The sequence below is a fragment of the Tiliqua scincoides genome, chromosome 5, assembly GCF_035046505.1.
Source record: "Tiliqua scincoides isolate rTilSci1 chromosome 5, rTilSci1.hap2, whole genome shotgun sequence".
Taxonomy (NCBI): Eukaryota; Metazoa; Chordata; class Lepidosauria; order Squamata; family Scincidae; genus Tiliqua; species Tiliqua scincoides.
Window position 1 is genome coordinate 108,433,338 of NC_089825.1, and position 21,125 is coordinate 108,454,462.

The window sequence follows — 21,125 nt, forward strand, 5'->3', positions numbered from 1 at the left end:
CCCACTCCTTTGGATTCTCATGTTACGGCAGCACAGCTTACTTTAATGGCACATGCAAAAGTCAACCCACCATTCCGTGCAGTTGGGCCTCCGCTACAAGTGGCAAGCAGCCACAGCCATGTACCCATCAATCAGTTCACCGTTGTGCACAGCCACAGCTATGTGCCAACAGCCTGCAAAGAAGTCCCAGCACTGATAAGTTGGAACAAGGGCAGGTGGTGTGTGGTGGGTGGGCAGAATGGGGCAGAGACCAGGGGAGGAAGGGGGTATCTCAAAGCTGGGAAGGGGGGTATCTGCTGCCAATATCCGATCCCTTTTCCTGGTCTCAATGCACCTTCCTGGATTCACTCAGACTTGCTCCAGCAAAATCACTGGCGCAGGTTCAAGTACACCCATCAAGGCTGCAGAGGCTTACCTCCAGGCAAGGAAACAAGTGTCTTCTTATCTGGAATAGGCCTCTGAAACCGCCCCCACCCCCAATGCTGCAGCTGACTGCATCCGGTGCAGCAGCTTCATCAGCGGGTGGGGAGTATAGGATTAGGGTGCCCAGTATTAAAAAAATATGGTTAACAGGGAAGGAGGACCAGACACATCCACTATGCACCAATCATTCTCAAACGAGTGTTGCGAACCACCAGCTTCTGTAAAACTTCCCCCATTCCTTTAAGGGGTGAAGGAAGGGGGGAGGCAGCAATGTGATCCCCAGGATCGTGTCATTCAGGGCAGTGAAGGGGGGTGCTTTTACTCACGGTTTCCAGGATGTGCTTTTCAATCACTCCGTTGGAATGTTCTAAGCATCAGGGAACCTGATAGAGGGCTGTGTGGGGCTCCCCGCACCTCCTGGACCTTATGCTGGCCATCTTTCAGTAAAAGCAAGCCCCCATCATCGCCCTTAGTGATCCTGGGGATCACATCTCTGCCCTCGCCCCTCCCGCCACAGACTTACTTAGGGAGTAAATCTTCCTAAAGGTTTGAGAATTACTGCCATACACCAAACCTCCCCAAAACACTCTTACAACAGTCCAATCCTATGGGCTCTGCCTGGAAGTGAAATGCATGCTTGGCTGCCAGAGACTGCTGATCAGTAGTCATGAAGTGCCTCCTGCAGCAAACGGAGTAGCAGGCTGCCAGGACACTGGCAGGAAGGCTGGAGCCCTCTTGCCCATTTTGTCAGCTCTCCTGTCACACGCTGGCATAGGAAAGACATCAGAAAAAGTGAGCAGACAGAGGAGAGGGCAAAACCAGGTAGGGAGGTGGGCATGGTGGAGGTGGAGAGACTGCAGGAAGGGGTGGCAGTAAGTGCCAGATCCTCTCCCCAATTTTCACTGCCTCCCCACCACACACCTGCCTTCTCATCCCCTGTATTGTGGCTACACCATGAAGTTGGATATGATTGGGCCGCAATCTGACCCTGAGTATGAGGCACTGAAGCAGGTTTGAGATTCTCTTGTTCATATCAGAGGCTTGAGACAGCTTCACAGATCAGCCTGTAGCTTATGGGCATAAAGGACTTGCTGACTCCAATCAACAGCAGCTCAACTAATTCATGAGCAGATGGGCAGACTTGGCCAAAGGACAGGCACAAGGAAGCTCCCTGGATAGCAGTGACAGAGCTTTCTTGTTAGCGTGCCGAAGCAGCGGAGCAGAAGCAGGCATCCAGGTAAGACTGCACAACTGACTGGAATACCTCTTGTCTAGTTCTGTTTTAAAGTCCCCGTAGATCTGGACACTTCTTGAAATATTGCTTAGATAGAAAGTGCCTCACTAATTTCAGTTCTTCTTACCTTGTAAAATGCAATTGCTAGGCATTATCTCAAAGGTGTAGGAGAATAATAATGCCCTTTACGTGTATGTATTTGAGACACAACTCCAAAAATGGTGGTTGCATGCGCACGCACACAACCCAGCTGAAAATCGTTTAGAAGGGACGAATGATTTGGTTCTCCCCTGGGGGATGGGGGATAAGAATAGGCCCTCAGTTTGGCTGTACTTGTCGTAAGAGGCGACTAAATAGCCACCGGGTAGATGGGACTCGTTAGCCTGGGAAGGCAGCTCATCTGAGAGAAGGAAAACTCTGATCCCAAACCTCCACTGCCTTGTGGCTACATCCAGTTATGGAAAAGGCTTCAGGAGTCAACCTCGAGGCAAAATCTGGAGCCGGAATCCCCGAGGCATGTGTTCATGGCTGAACACAGTCACATTCTGGCAACTCCTGCGACGCTGCTGGAAACAACCGTATTGGCTTCTGCCTTTCCATTGGACAATTTCAGCGACGTGAAGAGGGGGGATTTTCTGCATGGGAAACAGTCTATCCTCCATATCTACTTTACCCAGGCTTCATGCACTGGAGAGGACACTCTGTTCCAGAACCACCATTCAGAGCGCAATACCATAGTCTTCCGAGACTGAAGGATGCCAACATGGATGATTTGGTTCCACCCGTTTTCCTCCAGTTGTCCCAGTCCATACAATGTGCATTGGTGTGTCTGTTTTGTCTTTAACCTAGACTCACTCTTTCCTGAGAAATGTCTATTTCAACAATAGTGCCGGGGAAGAAATTTTTTTTGATCACAACGGGAAACTGGCAGGTGGATATGATATCATCAACACAGTCACATTCCCCAATTCCTCCTTCAGGAGGATCCGTGTTGGAAGGATGGACCCCCAAGCTCGAGCCAGCAAAGAATTCACCTTGAATGGAAGTGCCATCATGTGGAATCACAGGTTCAAGCAGGTGAGGATGGTGATAATGTCTCCTGAACTGTCAGCTCCACAGTTTTGAATGAACAAGGAAATACTGTTGCCTAGGTTCTTGCAAATCAGTCACAGAAATACTCCAGGGGAGGTTAGATCCTGCACCACTTCATCAAATCCATTCCAAATGAAACAGTGAACAGCATCTCTCTCGCAATTGGGATATTCTGAGCCTCTGGGGAAAAAAGCCTATGAAGGCAAGGGGAGCAAAGCTTCGGAGGCTTGGGGGGTTGCAACCTCCTGACCAGCAGTGGCCATCGCATATGTAATCTGTTGCTGACCGGAAGGTTGTTAAGGGGTGCACAAATGTTCTCCAGAGTGGCAGGTGGCCAATTGTCCTAATTGTGCAGTGCAGGAATTCGAAAAATCAGATACTTGTGCTTCTAGAACTCCAAAATTATGTCCAGAAACGTCTCAGAGTGTAAGGAAAATGGAAGGTGGGGTTCTGTATTTTGTTGCTTGGTTGGTTTCACACTGCCTCTTTGACTTCATTGGCCCATTGATTACATGCTCCACAGTTTCAGGCACAAGGAGCACGGAGACATGTAATTTTGGGGTTAGCTGCCCTAGCCCCTCCACCGCAAGAACGTACAGAGGGAGTAATGCTCCCTCCAAGCTTGAGAAACCCTGCTTCTCCCCCACACAAAGGTGATCTGAATATAGGTCTCACAGGAGAAAGGTCTGAAAAAAGCTGGTCATGTTGTGGGAACATGGCTAGAAACAGAGAACTAGTTTTACCAGTAAGTGGACAGACTTGAAGAGAAGCGAAATTGGTTGATCCCACCCTCACATCCATTCCTTGTGATTATTCTTAGATACTGCCCCAATCCAGATGTGTTCCGAGTTGCCACCCTGGAGAGAGCAGGCTAGTTCATCAGGGAGAGCAGATGTGTTGCTACGATTGCTCTCCATGCTCTGAAGACCTGATTTCAGCCCAGATGGGTACGTGAGACAGTGCAAAGCTATATTCTTTTCAGACTGGAATCTGGCCTGAACTGAGAATTAGATTGTCAACTATTGTGTGATAGTTGCATTATTAGTATGAGTTGTAGAATTTTTATCAGTGCATGGGGAAGTTTTCCAGATGTTTCCACAAAACATCAGAGATGGAGCAGTACATGTTGTTCTTCCCTTGATGATTATGACATCAAACAATGAATGCTACTTATAAGAGTGAGAAACAAAAATTTCCCTTTACATAAATGTGTCAATGTTTTTATAGGGAAAAAAATGCAGAGTTGGCACTTTCAAAACGGGGACTAATATACAGTCTAAAGAAATTGAGACTGCTTATTTCTTTCAGGTGCAGAACAGTGTGACAAATGCCCAGAACATCAGTGCCCAAACAGTCACAAGGATTGGTGCATCTCCAAAGATTTCATCTTTCTATCCTATGAAGGGATCATGGGAATCATTTTGTCTTCCTTTGCTCTTTTCCTTGCCCTGCTGACAGTTGTGGTGATGTGGAGCTTCATTCAACACTGGAATACTCCAATTGTCAAGGTCAACAACTGGGGCATCACCTGTACTCTTCACTCTTCTCTGCTGCTCTGCTTTCTCTGTTCCTTCCTATACCTTGGTCTGCCTGGGAAGGTGACCTGCCTTCTCCGCCAGACAGTATTTGGCATTGCCTTCTCTGTTGCTGTGTCTTGTGTGTTGGCCAAAACCATCACCGTTGTTTTGGCCTTCATGGCCACCAAGCCAGGAAACAGAATGAGGAAATGGGTGGGAAAGCGGCTGGCAGTCTCAGTCATTGTTCTGTGTTCTCTCATTCAAGCTACCATCTGTGCAGTGTGGCTGGCAACCACCCCCCCTTCCCAGATTTTGACATGCAATCCCAGATTGACCAAATCATTGTGCAGTGCAATGAAGGTTCAATCCTCATGTTCTATATTGTCCTGGGTTACATGGGATTTCAGGACATTATCAACTTCACTGTGGCTTTCTTAGCCAGGAAGCTACCAGATACTTTTAATGAAACCAAATTGATCACCTTCAGCATGTTGGTGTTCTGCAGTGTTTGGATGTCCTTTATCCCAAGCTACTTAAGCAACAAGGGGAAATACATGGTGGCCGTGGAGATCTTCTGCATCTTGACCTCCAGTGGTGGATTGTTGAGTTGCATTTTTCTTCCCAAATTCTACATTATTATTCTGAGGCCTGAGTTGAACACTAGAGCCCAGCTTGTATGGAAAAAAGCTAGTTGTCCATGACTGTTGGAATTGATCTTCTCATACTTCCCCTCTTATCCTTTTATGCTGGAACAGATGCTTTCTGGCTTAGGGATGTAGAGCAATCCAGCTCCCTAGCTGGTCCATATCACTTCTGTTTGATAGAAAGAATGGCTGTCCAGCCCACACTGGCACAGGGGCTCCAGTTTTGCTTCGGGAGGGTAGTGGGGAAAACCATTTTAATGGAAAAGAGAGTGGGAGTTGCTGAACCTGAGGGCGGGCTTGACAGAGGAGTCCTTTGACTCTTGAGTTGAATGGTGTTGGTTTAAACTTGTATCAGTATGGTTCAAATCCACAAATGAAGCTGCAAGGCAGGTAGACTAATGAGGGGTGAAAGACATGAATATCTACTAACACAGACATTTTCTTTCTTTTTCTCCTAGAAGGCTGAGGGGGGATTTTTATGGGGTGAACTCAAGGAACCATCTTCTCTGACTTCATGATCCTTGATAGCTTATCCCCACACCCAAATGGGTCCTTCCAAAGGTTCCCCCCCACCATGCTGAGGTGGAGTAGCTCAGGATACCAGTGGCTTCATTAGCATGACTCCTTGATCATTTAGCCATGGAGTTGTTGAGGGCAGCTAGAGCTGAGGGTCCTTCCTTTGTTTTGTTACAACTTATTTTTTTTCCTGGGATATATTATTTTAAATCAGGAAGCTCTTGGGAGGTGGCTTTTATTCCCAGACTCAAATGTGCAGTGCAAACAATGTGTGTTTCCCAATGGATTTTTACAGGAAGCAGGCAAGGCTTTTTCCACACCAGCAACATCAATTGGGGTGGGGGGAGGGAAGTGTGACAGCACTGGCAATCAAATGTGTGGCCTCCCTTTTGGTTTGTGGATATGAGGACTCTTGGCTCAGTCCTGCTTCTGAAGATACGTTGCTGGCCTGGGTTATGTTCGCTTGACAGACACTCAGTCTCATGAACATGTATATAGATCCATGTCTGCCTGCACACATTAAAATAAAACAAATAAAAGACTTGTAAACAATAAATTATACTCTGAGGTCAAGTGTGAGGTTCTGAGCTGTCTGTGACAGATCAGGAGAGATATCTTGGGGTGGTGGTGGACAGGTCGATGAAAGTGTCGACCCAATGTGCGGTGGCAGTAAAGAAGGCCAATTCTATGCTTGGGATCATTAGAAAAGGTATTGAGAACAAAACAGTTAATATTATAATGCCGTTGTACAAATCTATGGTAAGGCCACACCTGGGGTATTGTGTTCAGTTCTGGTCGCCGCATCTCAAAAAGGATATAGTGGAAATGGAAAAGGTGCAAAAGAGGGCAACTAAGATGATTGCTGAGCTGGGGCACCTTCCTTATGAGGAAAGGCTACGGCGTTTGGGCCGCTTCAGCCTAGAAAGGAGATGCCTGAGGGGGACATGATTGAGACAAACAAAATTATGCAGTGGATAGAGAGATGCTCTTTACACTCTCACATAACATCAGAACTAGGGGACAACCACTAAAATTGAGTGTTGGGAGAGGTAGGACATGCAAAAGAAAATATTTCTTTACTCAGCGTGTGGCTGTTTTGTGGAACTCCTTGCCACAGGGTGTGGTGACAGCATCTGGCCTGGATGCTTTAAAAGGGAATTGGACAAGTTTCTGTAGGAAAAATCCATTACAGGTTACAAGCCATGATACGTATGTGCAAACTCCTGATTTTAGAAGTGGACGATGTCAGATGCAAGGGAGGGCACCAGGATGCAAGTCTCTTGTTATCAGGTGTGCTCCCTGGGGCATTTAGTGGGCCGCTGTGAGATACAGGAAGCTGGACTAGATGGGCCTATGGCCTGATCCAGTGGGGCTGTTCTTATGTTCTTATGATTGTGAGCCCAGTTCTCTTCAGTGCACCACTGTGACCATTACATCACACTGCCCTTCCTTTATCAAAGACCACAAAGGGAAAACCAAGGTACACACCACTGCATTTGTAAGACAGTCGGTGGAATGTGCCTAGCTTCTCCCCCACCTTGTTCACCATTCACAATAATGACATGCTAGGGGAACAGAAGATATATATGGCTTCCACCTAGAAAATGAAATTCCATTAAGTTACTGGTTACATTTTTTCACATTTGTTGTACAAAGTGCCCAAGATAGCATTCCTTTCCCCTCTCCCGTAAACAAATATCCTCACAACAAACCTGTGAGGTAGTTTACCCTGAAATATGGTGACTGGCCCATGGTAACCAACCTGCTGGAGCTGGATGGAGCTGGAGCAACCTGAAGAGCCGGTGCTCTTCAACCACTTCATAAATGACCTGGAGACAGGGTTGAGCATTGAGGTGGCTACGTTTGCAGATGACACCAGACTTTTCCGAGTGGTGAAGACCAGAAGTGATTGTGAGGAGCTCCAGAAGGATCTCTCCAAACTGGCAGAATGGGCAGCAAAATGGCAGATGCGTTTCAATGTCAGTAAGTGTAAAGTCATGCACATTGGAGCAAAAATTCAAAACTTCACATATAGGCTAATGGGTTCTGCACTGTCTGTGACAGATCAGGAGAGAGATCTTGGGGTGGTGGTGCACAAGTCGATGAAAGTGTCGATCCAGTGTGCGGCGGCAGTAAAGAAGGCCAATTCTATGCATGGGAAAATTAGAAAAGAATTGAGAACAAAACAGCTCATATTATAATGCCGTTGTACAAATCTATAGTAAGGCCACACCTGGAGTATCGTGTCCAGTTCTGGTCGCCGCATCTCAAAAAGGATATAGTGGAAATGGAAAATGTGCAAAAGAGGGCAACTAAGATGATTGCTGGGCTCGGGCACCTTCCTTATGAGGAAAGGCTATGGCATTTGGGCCTCTTCAGCCTAGAAATGTGACACCTGAGGGGGGACATGATTGAGACATACAAAATTATGCATGGGAAGGATAAAGTGGATAGAGAGATGCTCTTTACACTCTCACGTAACACCAGAACCAGGGGACATCCACTAAAATTGATTGTTGGGAGAGTTAGGAAAGACAAAAGAAAATATTTATTTTCCTCAGCGTGTGGTTGGTCCATGGAACTCCTTGCCACAGGATGTGGTGATGGCATCTGTTCTGGATGCCTTTAAAAGGGGATTGGACAAGTTTCTGGAGGAAAAATCCATTATGGGTTACAAGCCAAGATGTGTATGTGCAACCTCTTGATTTTAGAAATGGACTATGTCAGATGAAAGGGAGGGCACCAGGATGCAGGTCTCTTGTTATCAGGTGTGCTCCCTGGGGCATTTGGTGGGGCTGCTGTGAGATACAGGAAGCTGGACTAGATGGACCTATGGCCCGATCCAGTGGGGCTGTTCTTATGTTCTTATGATTGTGAGCCCAGTTCTCTTCAGTGCGCCACTGTGACCATTATATCACACTGCCCTTCCTATATCAAAGACCACAAACGGAAAAACAATGTACACACCATTGCATTTGTAAGACAGTCGGTGGAATATGCCTAGCTTCTCCTCCCCCCCCCCACCTTGTTCACCAATCACAATAATGATTTCAGAATAGGGCTATAGAAAAATCTGGAAATGTCTAGTTTGTGTTGAGTTATTCTGCTTAGCTTAATATTCTCTCAAGTCTCCTTCCAGATTTTCTTAACCAGAGCATTTGCCTGTGAACCCACCAACAACCACACAAGACGGTTGCATATAGGTGAAAGGACCACATTATTACAGCAAGACACAGAGGTGGGACCAGCAGCAGTTAAGGATGCAGAGCACTAACTGAAGGGGCATTAGACAACAGAGCAACCCAGCCTGGTAAAACACTCTCACTCAAGCACACACACCCTGTCCAATCCCCTCTTAATGGCATCTAGGCAAGTTGTCATCACTGCTTCTTGTGGCAAATAGTTCCACAGACTAACTACATGCTGGGTAAAGAAATATTGGCAGGGAGGGGTGGCTGCAAGACCTTGCCACTGCTCATTTCCTCAAACAAGAAAATATATATATTTTTTAAAAAAGCCCCATCCACAGAAGTGGGTTCTAAGGCTGCAATCCCAGTCGCTCTCTCTTAGGAGTAAGCCTCATTGACTCTAATGGGGCTTACTTCTGAGTAGACACACATGGGAGCGGCCCCAAGGCTGCAATCCCAGTCACTCTTTCCTGGGAGTAAGCCTCATTGACTCTAATGGGGTTTACTTCAGAGTAGATATGCACAGGAGTGTGTTCTAAGGCTGCAATCCCAGCCACTCCTGGGAGTAAGTCTCATCAACTCTAATGGGGCTTACTTCTGAGTTGACACGCAGGTCTCAACCTCTGCTGTGGAGGAAAACCTCTCCTGGCGCTCAATGGGGAGCTGTTCTCAGGAAAGGCGGGCTGCAAATGCTCTGAGGTTTTTTCTCAAAATGGTTGAGGAGGCGAGGCTGCAGGAGAGCACTTTCGATTGGCTGGTGGTCAGCCAGTGAACTGCCCTGAGCCTCTGGTCAAGTTTGTCTACTGCCTCACATGGCAAGAGGGGTCAGCCAGATACGAACCCTTCACTAGGTGCAGAGGTTCAGCAACATCAGTACAAAAGAAACAGTTCCATTTCCATATGTAGATGGGTTTTAAATTGTGCTCAAATGCATACTAATTCCTGTTCATGGAGACATAGTGAAGACTGCAGCTCCCTGTCTTTCTCCATGAAGTGGTAGGCAAGTAAGTTTACACTGATACAGCAATTAGTGAAGAAAAGCAGGGTATGCATTCTTACAAAGCAACCTCAGAAAAAACAGTTTTGACAGGGCAGTTTTGAGTTCCTTGTTTCTCATGTTATAGATGTCTTGCCACAACTCCTCCCCACTGGGTATCGTGTCCACTTAAGGCTGGTTAGTTTCCTTGTTTAACTCACCAGTGCAGAAAGCAAAAGTCAGAGTCCAGTTCCAGTCTATAGATTCCAAATAAGCCAGTCAAATCAGTCAGAGTATCCAAGTCAAAGCCCAAAGTCAGTATGCCGGGTCACAGTCCAGGGTCAGATTCCAGGTAAGCCAGTTAGTCAATGCAAGGTGCCAAATCAGAGTCCAGAAGCAATAAGCCAGGTCACAGTCCAAGGTCAGATTCCAGGTAAGCCAGTTAGTCAATCAGTTAGTCTCATCTCGTCTCCTTCAAACATTCACTCCTCCTACAACCCACACTCTTTCCTGCCTCAGATGCTAATTGCCTCTAGTGGCTGCAGCTGTGCAGCACACCCTTTACTGAAAGCCCAGGCCTTGACTCTTAAAGGGGCTACTGCAAACACCACATTCTACCTCTTCGCCAGATCTTCTGCAATTCCAATACACTCCACCCCTTGGTGTCACAGTGGTCCCCTTGATCGATTGTCTGCTGTTTCCTTTTTTTTTGGTAGGGTATAGGAGTCCTTATTCCCTACGCTTAAGCTTTCCTATATCTAAACAGACAGGGGAGTCTGCTCCTGCTATTAGCACCCAATATGTGGCCCCTGGCCCTGGCTGATAATTTCCCCAGTCCTGTTTGGCTGGTGGGGATATATGATCCAGACCTTTTGCCCATCACACAACTCCTGGTCTGTGGAGCCAAATCCCTTGTCTCCTCTGACTGTGGGCTTCCCTGGTCCATCCACCCCTCGGATGGCGGGCATGCTGCATTTTTCGCAGATTAACTGTGCGATCCACTGTCCGGCCTGACAGGTGAAGTCATGCTTCCCTCCATTATGGAGGATAACTTTTAATTCCCCCTGGTAGTACAGCCATCCCTCCTAGCACCTGTACTCCTTTAAGTGCCAGTCCTGATCGGGGGGGGGGGGGGGCAATCCTCCCATAGGTTCTGATGGGCACGGCGATCCCAACCCCTAAGGGGATAGTAACCTCCAGCAGGTACCACTACCTCCCCGGGTGTAGCTAGGTCCACCCCAACGCTATCAGGGGTGGCACGTATGGGTAGAATGCCACCAGTGTTTGTCTTCCAAATCTTCAAACTTTGTATGGGGGTGGGAACCACCAAACCCACCATGCGCTGCAGGGGTGTTTGCCCTCCTACGATGGGCCTGCTATTTAGCTCAAACTCTGCTTGGTCCAAGACTGTACTCCACTTTTTCAGAGTATGGTCGGGTGTCAACTGTCTGATCTTTTGTTTGAGCAACCCATTCATCCTTTCTATGAGACCAGCCACCTGGGGTGGTGAGGATGTGGAAAACCAATTGGATTCCCCATTCGTTCGCCCAGTCCTGCATGGCAGCCCCTGCAAAGTGGCTGCCATTATCACTCTGCACCTGCGCCGGCACCCCTTATCGCCTTATTAGTGATTCCATCCCTCTAATTGTCATCTGTTGAGTAGCTCTAGCCCCTGGGTGTACTAATAGGTACCCCGAATATGTGTAAACCATGGTCAGCAGGTACTGCCATCTCCCTGACTGGGACAGCGGGCCTATGTAGTTCACCTGCCAGTCTTGCCCTGGTCCCTTTCCTCGGTGAAGGTGGCCTCTGGGAATTTTAGTGAGAGGGATGTCCTTAATTCTTGCACATATATCACATGCTGCTGCCACTGTGTGGGCTGTGTCAGCTGAGCAGGGAATACCCCGCTGCAGTGCCCATTCTCTAGTGCCCTTTGCCCCCAGGTGTCCTGACATTTCATGGGCCCATCGAGCTATGACTAGTAGCTCATCATCCTGATTTTGGGCCAGTGTGGTAGTTCGAACACGGGCCAGCCAATCAACTGCTTGATTGTACTCTGCCTCTTTAGTCCCAGTAGAGTGCCCAGCTACATGTCGAGCACGTACAAACAAATGCTGTAGACACTGATCAATTTGTAACCACAATTCCCTCCCCCACAATGGGCACTGATAGAGAGTGAAGTCATCCCTTTTCCACCTGGGGAGCCACACTGTCAGACCTTTATATACAGCCCAGGAGTCTGTATATATGTATGCTGTTAGATCCCGTTGCTCTATAGCGTGCTCCATCTCCATTAGGACTGCCAATAGCTCGGCATACTGGCTGGACTTTCCTGTCCCAGCCTGTGTTAGTGTGGTCTGTTGCCTGGGATTGAGTGCTGCAGCCTGCCAAATTCGATTCCCCCCACTATATCTTGCCGAGTAATCTGTGGACCATGTGGTATCCTCCTCCACCTGGTCATAAGGTGAGGCCTCTTTTACAGGGGACTCCCCCAGTGGCTCTGCCTTCACCATCTCTACCTCCTCTCCCACTGGGGTCAGGGCCAACACCTGCTCCTGGAGGCTGCCTGCCCCCTGGGGGCCTGTACGTGCCCTTTCTGAGATGTACCATTTCCATTTGACTTTGGATGATTGTTGGGCTCTGCCTACTTGTGAGCTAGCTGAGTCATCCATAATCCAGTGCATAATAGGGATGCTGGGCCGCATCACCACTGGGTCTCCTCCTGTAAGTCTCTCCGTCTCGACTAGAGCCCAATAACATGCCAACAGTTGGCGCTCAAACAGGGAGTAGTTCTCGGCTGCCCCGGGTAATTTTCTAGACCAGAAGCCCAGTGACACCTTTTCCCCCTCCTGCCCCTTTTGCCATAGGCTCCACATAGCTACCTCCTGGTTGGCGGAAACCTGTAGCTCGAATGGGACCCCTTTCATAAACGGGCCCAATGGCATAGTGGCTGCCACAGCAGCCTTAGCTGCAGCCAGGGCGGCCCACTGCTGTTCCCCCCACTCAAATTGTACCTTTTTCTGGGTAACCTGGTAAATTGGCCTCAATATTTGGGCTAGATGGGGAATATGCTGCCTCCAAAACCTGGGCCTCTTCCTTTGAGGAAGGGGGAGGCAAGGCTGCTATTACATTCAGCACTCTTTCAGGGATATGCTTTACAGGCCCAGACCATACCACCCCTAGGAACTGGACCTATTGTGCTGGACCCAGTATCTTGGCTGGGTTTACTTCCCACTCCCGAGCCTTCATGTGGGTAACTAGGGCCACCAGTCCCTCCTGTACATCCTGTTCTGTGGGGTCTGAAATCATGATATCATCTATGAAGTGGGCCAGGAATAAGGCAGGACTTAAAGTTAACCACCCCAGGTCCCATGCCACCAGTTCATGGCACAGAGTGGGGCTGTGTAGGTACCCTTGGGGCAGGACCTGAAAGGTATACTGTGTCCCCTCCCAGCTGAATGTGAATTGGTCCTGCGACTCCTCGCTAATTGGGATGCTGAAAAATGCATTGGCAAGATCAATTACTGCATGCCAGCTCCTGCATTTTTTTCTATGCTCTCCAGTAATGTTACCATGTCAGGCACGGCTGCTGCCAGCAGTGGTGCTTGCTTGTTTAGTTGGCGGTAATCAACCGTCATCCGCCAACTTCCATCTGGTTTCCTGACTGGCCATACTGGGGAGTTAAAGGGTGAGACTGCCAGTCTAATTACCCCTACTTCCAATAACCCCTTTACTGTCTCCGTTATCTCTTCATGACCGCCGGGCAGGTGGTACTGCCTTACATACACTGGTCTGTCTGGCAGAGGGATATGTAAAGGAGTCCACTTAGCTTTCCCCACCAGCACTGCCCGGAGTCGAAAGGCATACTACCCTTGGGGGGGGGGGGAGTTGGAACTCTTTGCCCTGCAATAGATCTATACCTATAATATACTTGGAGACTGTGAAATGAGGACCGTAGCCATAAAGGGTGCAGACTTTCCTATGGCTAAACGCACCTGCGTTTCAATGGTCCTCTCTTCTCCATCGCCATATACATTAACGTATCTGATGGTGCCTGCATGTTTTTGTGGGTCCCCATGTAATAAGGTCGCTTCAGATCCTGTGTCCATTAAAGCCAGGACCATTTGAATGTTTCCTTTTGCCCAATAAATCATTAAAGGGATGTGAGGACGTGGGTCTCCAGGGATGGCCGTCTTCATTGGCCTCACCACTGGAGCCCTGCCTCCCCCCTATTCCTGTGGCTGGGACACACCCCATCCCAATGTGATAAGGTCCTCCTCAGATATAGCGGGGGATATTCTACTTGCTTCAGGTGGTTCTGCTGAGGAACCGGTAGCTATTGTCTGTCTCACTTTGGTTGGGGTTCCTTGAGCGGCCTGTTCCTTCTCCCAGAGTTTATATAGTTCGGATGTGGGCAGGCCATCTATTTTGTCCTTAGGGACCACCCGGGTCAGTAAGTCAGGCCACATCTTCCATCGGGGAACCTCCAATTTATCCTGGGGTGAGGCTTTCCCTTTCTGATATTTCCCTGTGGGAATCCTCCATTTGGATTTGGGAGGGGTCGGTTCCTCGGACACCTGCTGGGTTTTAGGCCTAGGGGCATCCTCATCAGGCATGTCTGTAGCTGTCCTAATAGGAGCACAACCTCCCTCACGTCATGACCTTGCGCTGGCCCTTGTAGGGCCACTATGGCACCTTTTAGGTATGGCGGGGCCCCCCTTACTAGTCAGGCCCTCATCCCAGGTGAGAAGGGCAGAGAATCAGGCCCTGCAAAGCCAGGCACATACAGGCCTATTTGCATGGCCATTGTACGCAGCTGCCCCATTGCCTCTTCTATAGTGCGCCAACCTGGCAGGTTCTCCTCCCAATCCAAGGGTGAGGGATATCTCGCCTGTATTGCCAACCCTACCCAGGCGATCAAAGAGGTAGGTGGACCATGAGCCCCGTGTAGATTTCCATTAATCATAATATCCCGTGAAAGGGCCCCTAATGTTTTTAATTCTTCTGGGCTTACGTGGATAGTACCCACTCCTTGGTCATATAAGCGGAGTAACCAGCTACTCAGCTGCTCAGTGGGGCGTTGCCTCATATCCCAAGCTGTCTCCACTAGTTCTTGTGAAGTATAATCCCGTACGGTCCTTATGGTTTGTGCAGGAGTGCCTACGGGACCCTTTGCCTTGTCGGTAACGAAGGGGCGTGCCTGTAGCACAGGTTGTGCTACTCTCCTAGGTTCCTCCATACCCAGGCCTACTGAGGACCTGGGCATCTCTCTCTCTGAGGAGGGAACCACAGGGCCCTCACTGCCTTCCCATTCTTTCGCCCCTGGCTGCGGTTTAGCACTTAGTGCAAGCAAGCGTTTGGTTAATACTTCACCAAGGCTTTCTGCTGCCTTAGCAGCTTGGTGGGCCTGGGCTAAGGCCTCTCCATAGGCTGAATTCTTTTCTCTCTCCATTAGGATCATCTTTTTCAATCTGCTATTTTCTGCTCTTAGGGAGCGTATCTCTGCATTTTCAGTAGATACGCTCCCTAAGAGCAGAAAATAGCAGATTGAAAAAGATGATCCTAATGGAGAGAGAAAAGAATTCAGCCTATGGAGAGGCCTTAACGCTTTTAGGAGCAGTCAAACGTGGCATTCTTGCTGTAAGGAGATTGAGCTTATCATCTCTGCATTTTCAGTAGATGATAAGCTCAATCTCCTTACAGCAAGAATGCCACGTTTGACTGCTCCTCCCATATACCAAACCATCTTGACTAGAGTCCATCCTATACTGAAGACCATCCATGCCTTCCAGAAGGCATCAGGGACACTCATTTCTTTCACCATAAGTTCCATTGTATTCCACACCCACCAGGTATCCATGCTGCCTGTTTCCCTGGTTTTACACTACGCGTGCTGCAGGAAACTATGTGCCATGGGTTTGAACCCCACTCCTGGTACCAATTTGTCTTGCCACAACTCCTCCCCACTGGGTATCGTGCCTGCTTAGTTTCCCTGTTTAACTCACCAGTGCAGGAAGCAAAAGTCAGAGTCCAGTTCCAGTCTACAGATTCCAAATAAGTCAGTCAAATCAGTCAGAGTAACCAAGTCAAAGTCCAAAATCAGTATGCCTGGTCACAGTCCAGGGTCAGATTCCAGGTAAGCCAGTTAGTCAATGCAAGGTGTCAAATCAGAGTCCAGAAACAATAAGCCAGGTCACAGTCCAAGGTCAGATTCCAGGTAAGCCAGTTCCGTCCCTCTCCCTCTCCCTCTCCCTCTCCCTCTCCCTCTCCCTCTCCCTCTCCCTCTCCCTCTCCCTCTCCCTCTCCAAACATTCACTCCTCCTACAACCCACACTCTTTCGTGCCTCAGATGCTTCTTATATCCCTTGGTACCTAATTGCCTCTAGTGACTGCAGCTGCGCAGCACACCCTTTACTGAAAGCCCAGGCCTTGACTCTTAAAGGGGCCACTGCAGATACCACATTCTACCTCCTCGCCAGATCTTCCGCAATTCCAATACAATAGATGACTGGATTAAGCATGGATGGAAGAAGGGAATATACAATAGTAAATGTAAAATCCAGGTGTAATGGTGTGCTGGAGGAGGGCCTGAGATATGCAAAGCAGATGGTAAATAAGAATGTGGAGAAGACAATGAGGTGGGGAAGGCATGTCGAGAAGGCCTTTTGCCTCGCTTTCGCAGAATTCTCAGCACTCGGATTCTCAGCACTGTGACAATGATGTGCATGTTACAGGTAATGATGAAGATAAAGCAGCCTGAAGCAATGATCACACTCAACACAATAGCTCCCAATTCAATTAGGTAGAGATCAGAGCAGGCAAGCTGAAGTACTTTTGGGATTTCACAGAAGAACTGATGGACAACGTTAGAGCAGAAAGAGATTGCAAAGGTGCCACTGGTATGCATAGAAGAGACCAGCAGACCACACACTAACAAGCATCTGAGTGCAGGCTCTTCTGTTCAAGATCGTTCCATATTTTAATGGATTACAAATAGCAACGTAGTGATCATAGGCCATGACTATGAGGAGGGAGGAGTCAGATCCTATGAAGAAAAGAAAGAAGAAAATTTGAGCAACGCATCCGGAATAGGAGATGTGCCTGGTATTGAAGAGGGAATTAGCCTTGGATTTGGGCATAATGACGGAAACCGTCCCAATACAAGGTGTATGATTTATGGAAATGGGCTGTGAAGGGGTACAAAAAAAAAATGGGAACCACTACTCTAGCCTAATAAGTATTTAATTGCTCTGGGAAGAACAATCCCCTGTCCTGCAATTGCCATAATTACTGTCATTGAGTAAAGACTGCTCCCTAGATAAGGAGAGAACATGGCTAGGCTCACAACAGCACATCTACAAATACTCCATTCAGATCAATATGGGCCATTCAGGCTGGAGAGTTTTGCTGAAGACAGGCAGAGCTCTGCCTCGAAGGAATTCTAGAACGGCTTCCATGTATTTCTTAGGCTTTTAACACTTGCAAGATTGGAGGTTAATTTTTTAGCTCCTTTCCAAAATGTTGGTTGTGGTCGTGGCACTGGCGAGTGTGTGCCTCACAGTGAAGGTGCCCCAGTGTGCCTGGAGCCAAGACTTTCTCGTCCTCAGACTGATTCCATCGCTGCTGCTCACTTTGCTGCTGCAGCTGCCTCTTGGGGTCAGCAAGAGCTGCAACCCCTTGTTGGGTTTGTGAGCATGCGCTGCACATCCTGAAATGAGCTCTGCAGATGGGCTTCTCGTGGGAGCATTTGTCTCTTTAAAATTTATGGAGCTGAAAGACTTTCCCTTTAATGACAGACCAAATTGGACATTAACTTCTTAGTAAGTAGTTCTTTCAGTCACTATTTCCTTGATAATATCTTAATGTAAACATAGTTCTTTCTCGTTATAGCTACGAGTGTTATATTTGTGACTTTTATGTGTTTGAAGGTGTGTGTCAGTGTGTGCACATGTTTGTACTTTAGCTACAATCACTTAACTTGTCTTTGTCACATTTCTCACATTGGTGGGAGTGAGAGGCTAGATGGCCCAAAGGAATTCAGCTCCTGAACAAACTCAGCATCTTCCCAAGTTACCTCAGTGACTGTAGTATCTACTGTCTTATGGCCCCATCCTATGCTATCCTGGTGCCGGCATGCCAAGTGTTGTGGCAGCAGAGGCTGCTTTATGGTAGTCGCAAAGAAGTCTCTGCCAAAGGACACTGCTGGGCCACTGGCAGGGAGGCTGGAGAGACCTCCTGTGTGTTGGTGGATGACTGTAGAAATGCCTGAGGGTGAGGGGAAACGAGTGGGAGAGGGCAAGGGGAGGGTGAAATGAGGAGGGAGGGAGTGAAATGAGGAGGGTGGAATGATCAGGCCTGGGAGGGGGCAGGTTCAGAAGTGTTGGCACACTCCAAATTCTGACTTCTTTGCAGGCCTGATCCATCTTACTAAGTCAATGTAGACTTGCACAAAAAATTGAGCATGCACATGTCCTTGTTGGCCCATAGTGGCTGCTGGGGGTTGCCCTGGGGCAAGGGAACCCTTATCCTTAGGTGACCTCCAGTGGCCAAATATCTCCTGTAGGATACAGCAGAAGGGATTGTTTTTGTTTAGTATTGGGTTGCTATTCCATGCGTATTCGGTTTGTACCGCATCATACTCCAAGATCTAAAGTCATAACTTCAGGGAAGGTTCCTGTAGAATTCGCATTCAGTCACACTACCTGTTTAACCAGGTGGTAGACAATGATTTTTAAAGTGTTCAATTTACTATTCACACAAAAAAAAGTTTTCAAAAATTGCAGACACGTTGGACAAGTTAATCGCAGCTTGCAAAGAAATCAGGATGCCAATAAAAATCTAAATATATTTGTAAAACAGAATAATGCTAGCTGTCATCATCTTTTAGAGAACAAAATTGTATAATGAAGATTAGAGCTTTGCTTTTACACATGAATGTCTCAACTTGTAATGGCAAAAGAAGCAACACTTACATCATAATCAAGTGACACTATCATTGCAGCTTTTTGACTAGAAACTATCACCAGGTCCTTGCTTATGAGTTTGGCATGAATGAGATCAACAAGAAAGTACACCTTTTACCCAACAAGACACTAGAATTCAGGATCCAGGGAGACAGTTTAAATACAGCAGGAATATCTTTTGGCACTGTGAAGCTCCTTTTCAGAGGGTGTCCCCTTAATTACCATTGTGGCCAGAAGAAGAAGCTCATGGCCATCATTGGAGGGCTCATCCCCCAAAACACAATCCATATGCCCAACATTCTATACGCCTACAAGATCCCACAGGTATGTTTGTTCATTCAAAAGCAAATGCAGAATGTACATCCACTAACAAAAGCAAAGGGAGTAGTCCAAGTGGTGTATGCACCTGTGTGTTTTCTCCCAAAATCAATTGAGTTAAATGACTCGGCGCTTCCCACCTGGCTCAGCCAGGTCCTTTTGAGGTATTACCTGGTACTTAAACCTGCATGTGTTAGAGAAGAGACACATATTTTTTGTTTAGAGAATCTGCTATGAATGGAGAAACGATGCGTGTGTGCATGTTTGTGTGCACATATGAGAGTCTCTCTGTGGATGTCGTTCTGGTTAAGTCTTGAGACGTGCTTTATCTCTTGCTAAACATTGGGAGGAAATAAATGCAATTGAAGAAGAAAGGGTGATTTTTGGGTCAGATGTAAAAACATATCTGTCCTTTGTCCTTAGCTCAATTACAACTCTTTTGATCCTGCCTTGAATGACAAAACACAGTTCCCTTTGGTCTACCAGATGGTGCTACCTGAAAGCACTCAGCATGATGGGATTGTGCATCTTCTTAAGCACTTTGGATGGACATGGGTTGGTGTCATTGTTTCAGATGATGACGGTGGAGAAACATTTCTGCGAATTTTTACATCTAAACTCTTGGAGGACAATATCTGTGTTGAGTTTTCAGAAATTATTCCAACTGTAAAGGCATTCTGGATACCAACAGAGCGCTTAGTTCATACAATAAGAAGAATACATTATACTCTGTCATTGACCAAAAGCAATGTGATTCTTGTTAATGGGGATCAACAAGCGATGGAGATTTTACGAACTGTTCTAATCAACAATGAATATTCCCTAAAGAAACCAATAGAAAAGGTTTGGGTTATAACAGCTCTGTGGGATTTTGCAGCTGTGGTAGATCTGGATGCCTTCACACCCAAATCCTTCAATGGCACCTTATCCTTCACACTCCACACAAACAATTCGCCTGGATATGAAGATTTCCTGGTGACAATCAATCCCTACCAATTACTGCTTTATAAAGTGCAGTGGTTTTGGTCACTTGCATTTAAATGTCCATTTCCCCATGTTGAAGTGTATGCAAACAGTTCAGCAAACTGTAGTGGGAAGGAGAAGTTGGAATGCCTGACTGGATCTGTGTTTGAAATGCAAATGTCTGGCCAGAGCTACAGTATCTACAATGCTGTGTATTCTGTTGCACATGCTCTCCATGCCATGTTTTCTTCCAAATTCAGGCAAAAAGCCCTGAGAGAAGGATCCACATTTAGCATTCTGAATATTCAGCCTTGGCAGGTAAAATGGATTTCTCCATCTCTTTCAATCTCTAGTACAATATTAACATAAACACATTCCCTTGGATGGCTGTGGGCCCATTGTTCCAGCGTAGCAGGAATTTCAATATATTTGCAGTCATAAATGAATTTCTGCTTTCGCTGGCCATAACCAAACAGTGCAATCCTAAGCAAATTTACTCAGAAGAAAATGCCACAGAATTCTGTGAGGCTTTCTCCCAGGTAAGGGTGTGCAATCCAAATCTCTTGGCTTCCTGGTTGTTTCTGAGATTTCCTCACATCCACTTCCAATGAAATTAGATGGTATATCAAGCACATGATTGGTCACCATGAGTGGCTTATGGATTGTGTTTACCTTGTAATCTGCATGCTGTCCAGAACCTACTACCTTTCTGCCAGTGATTTTCAACCTTTTTCATTTCACACCACACTGACAAGGAGCTAAAATTGTTAAGACACACCATCAGTTGTTTGTTTTTTGACAAGGCACACTGGACTTGTGACAGGGGGCTCACATCTCCCAATGGCCCTACTATCCCACCAAACACACACAGCACATCTGTGGACATCTGTGCAGCACACCAAGGGACCACAGCAGGGTGCTTGAAAATTGCTGCTCTAGATAGTGTGGAATAAAAGATCACATACTAAAATATCAATTAATTCCTGCTTTACACCACATCCTGAAAGATTCAACCTGCATAGAATGTGTACAATGAACACATGATTGTTCATGTTCCATTCAACTTGTATACAGCACTAGATGCAATCTGCACATCTTTGAGGGGTACATGCATGCAATACAATGTCCGGCTAGCCCTACTGTGTTGTCTATGACATTGTGGTGCTTCCCTGAGTTTCAACATTTCAGAATGGGACTTCTGGATTAGTAAACATTTACAGAGGATCTTGATGAAGAAGAAATGATGGAACTAAAGATAGGCTGACTCCAACCAAATGCACCTCCACTATTT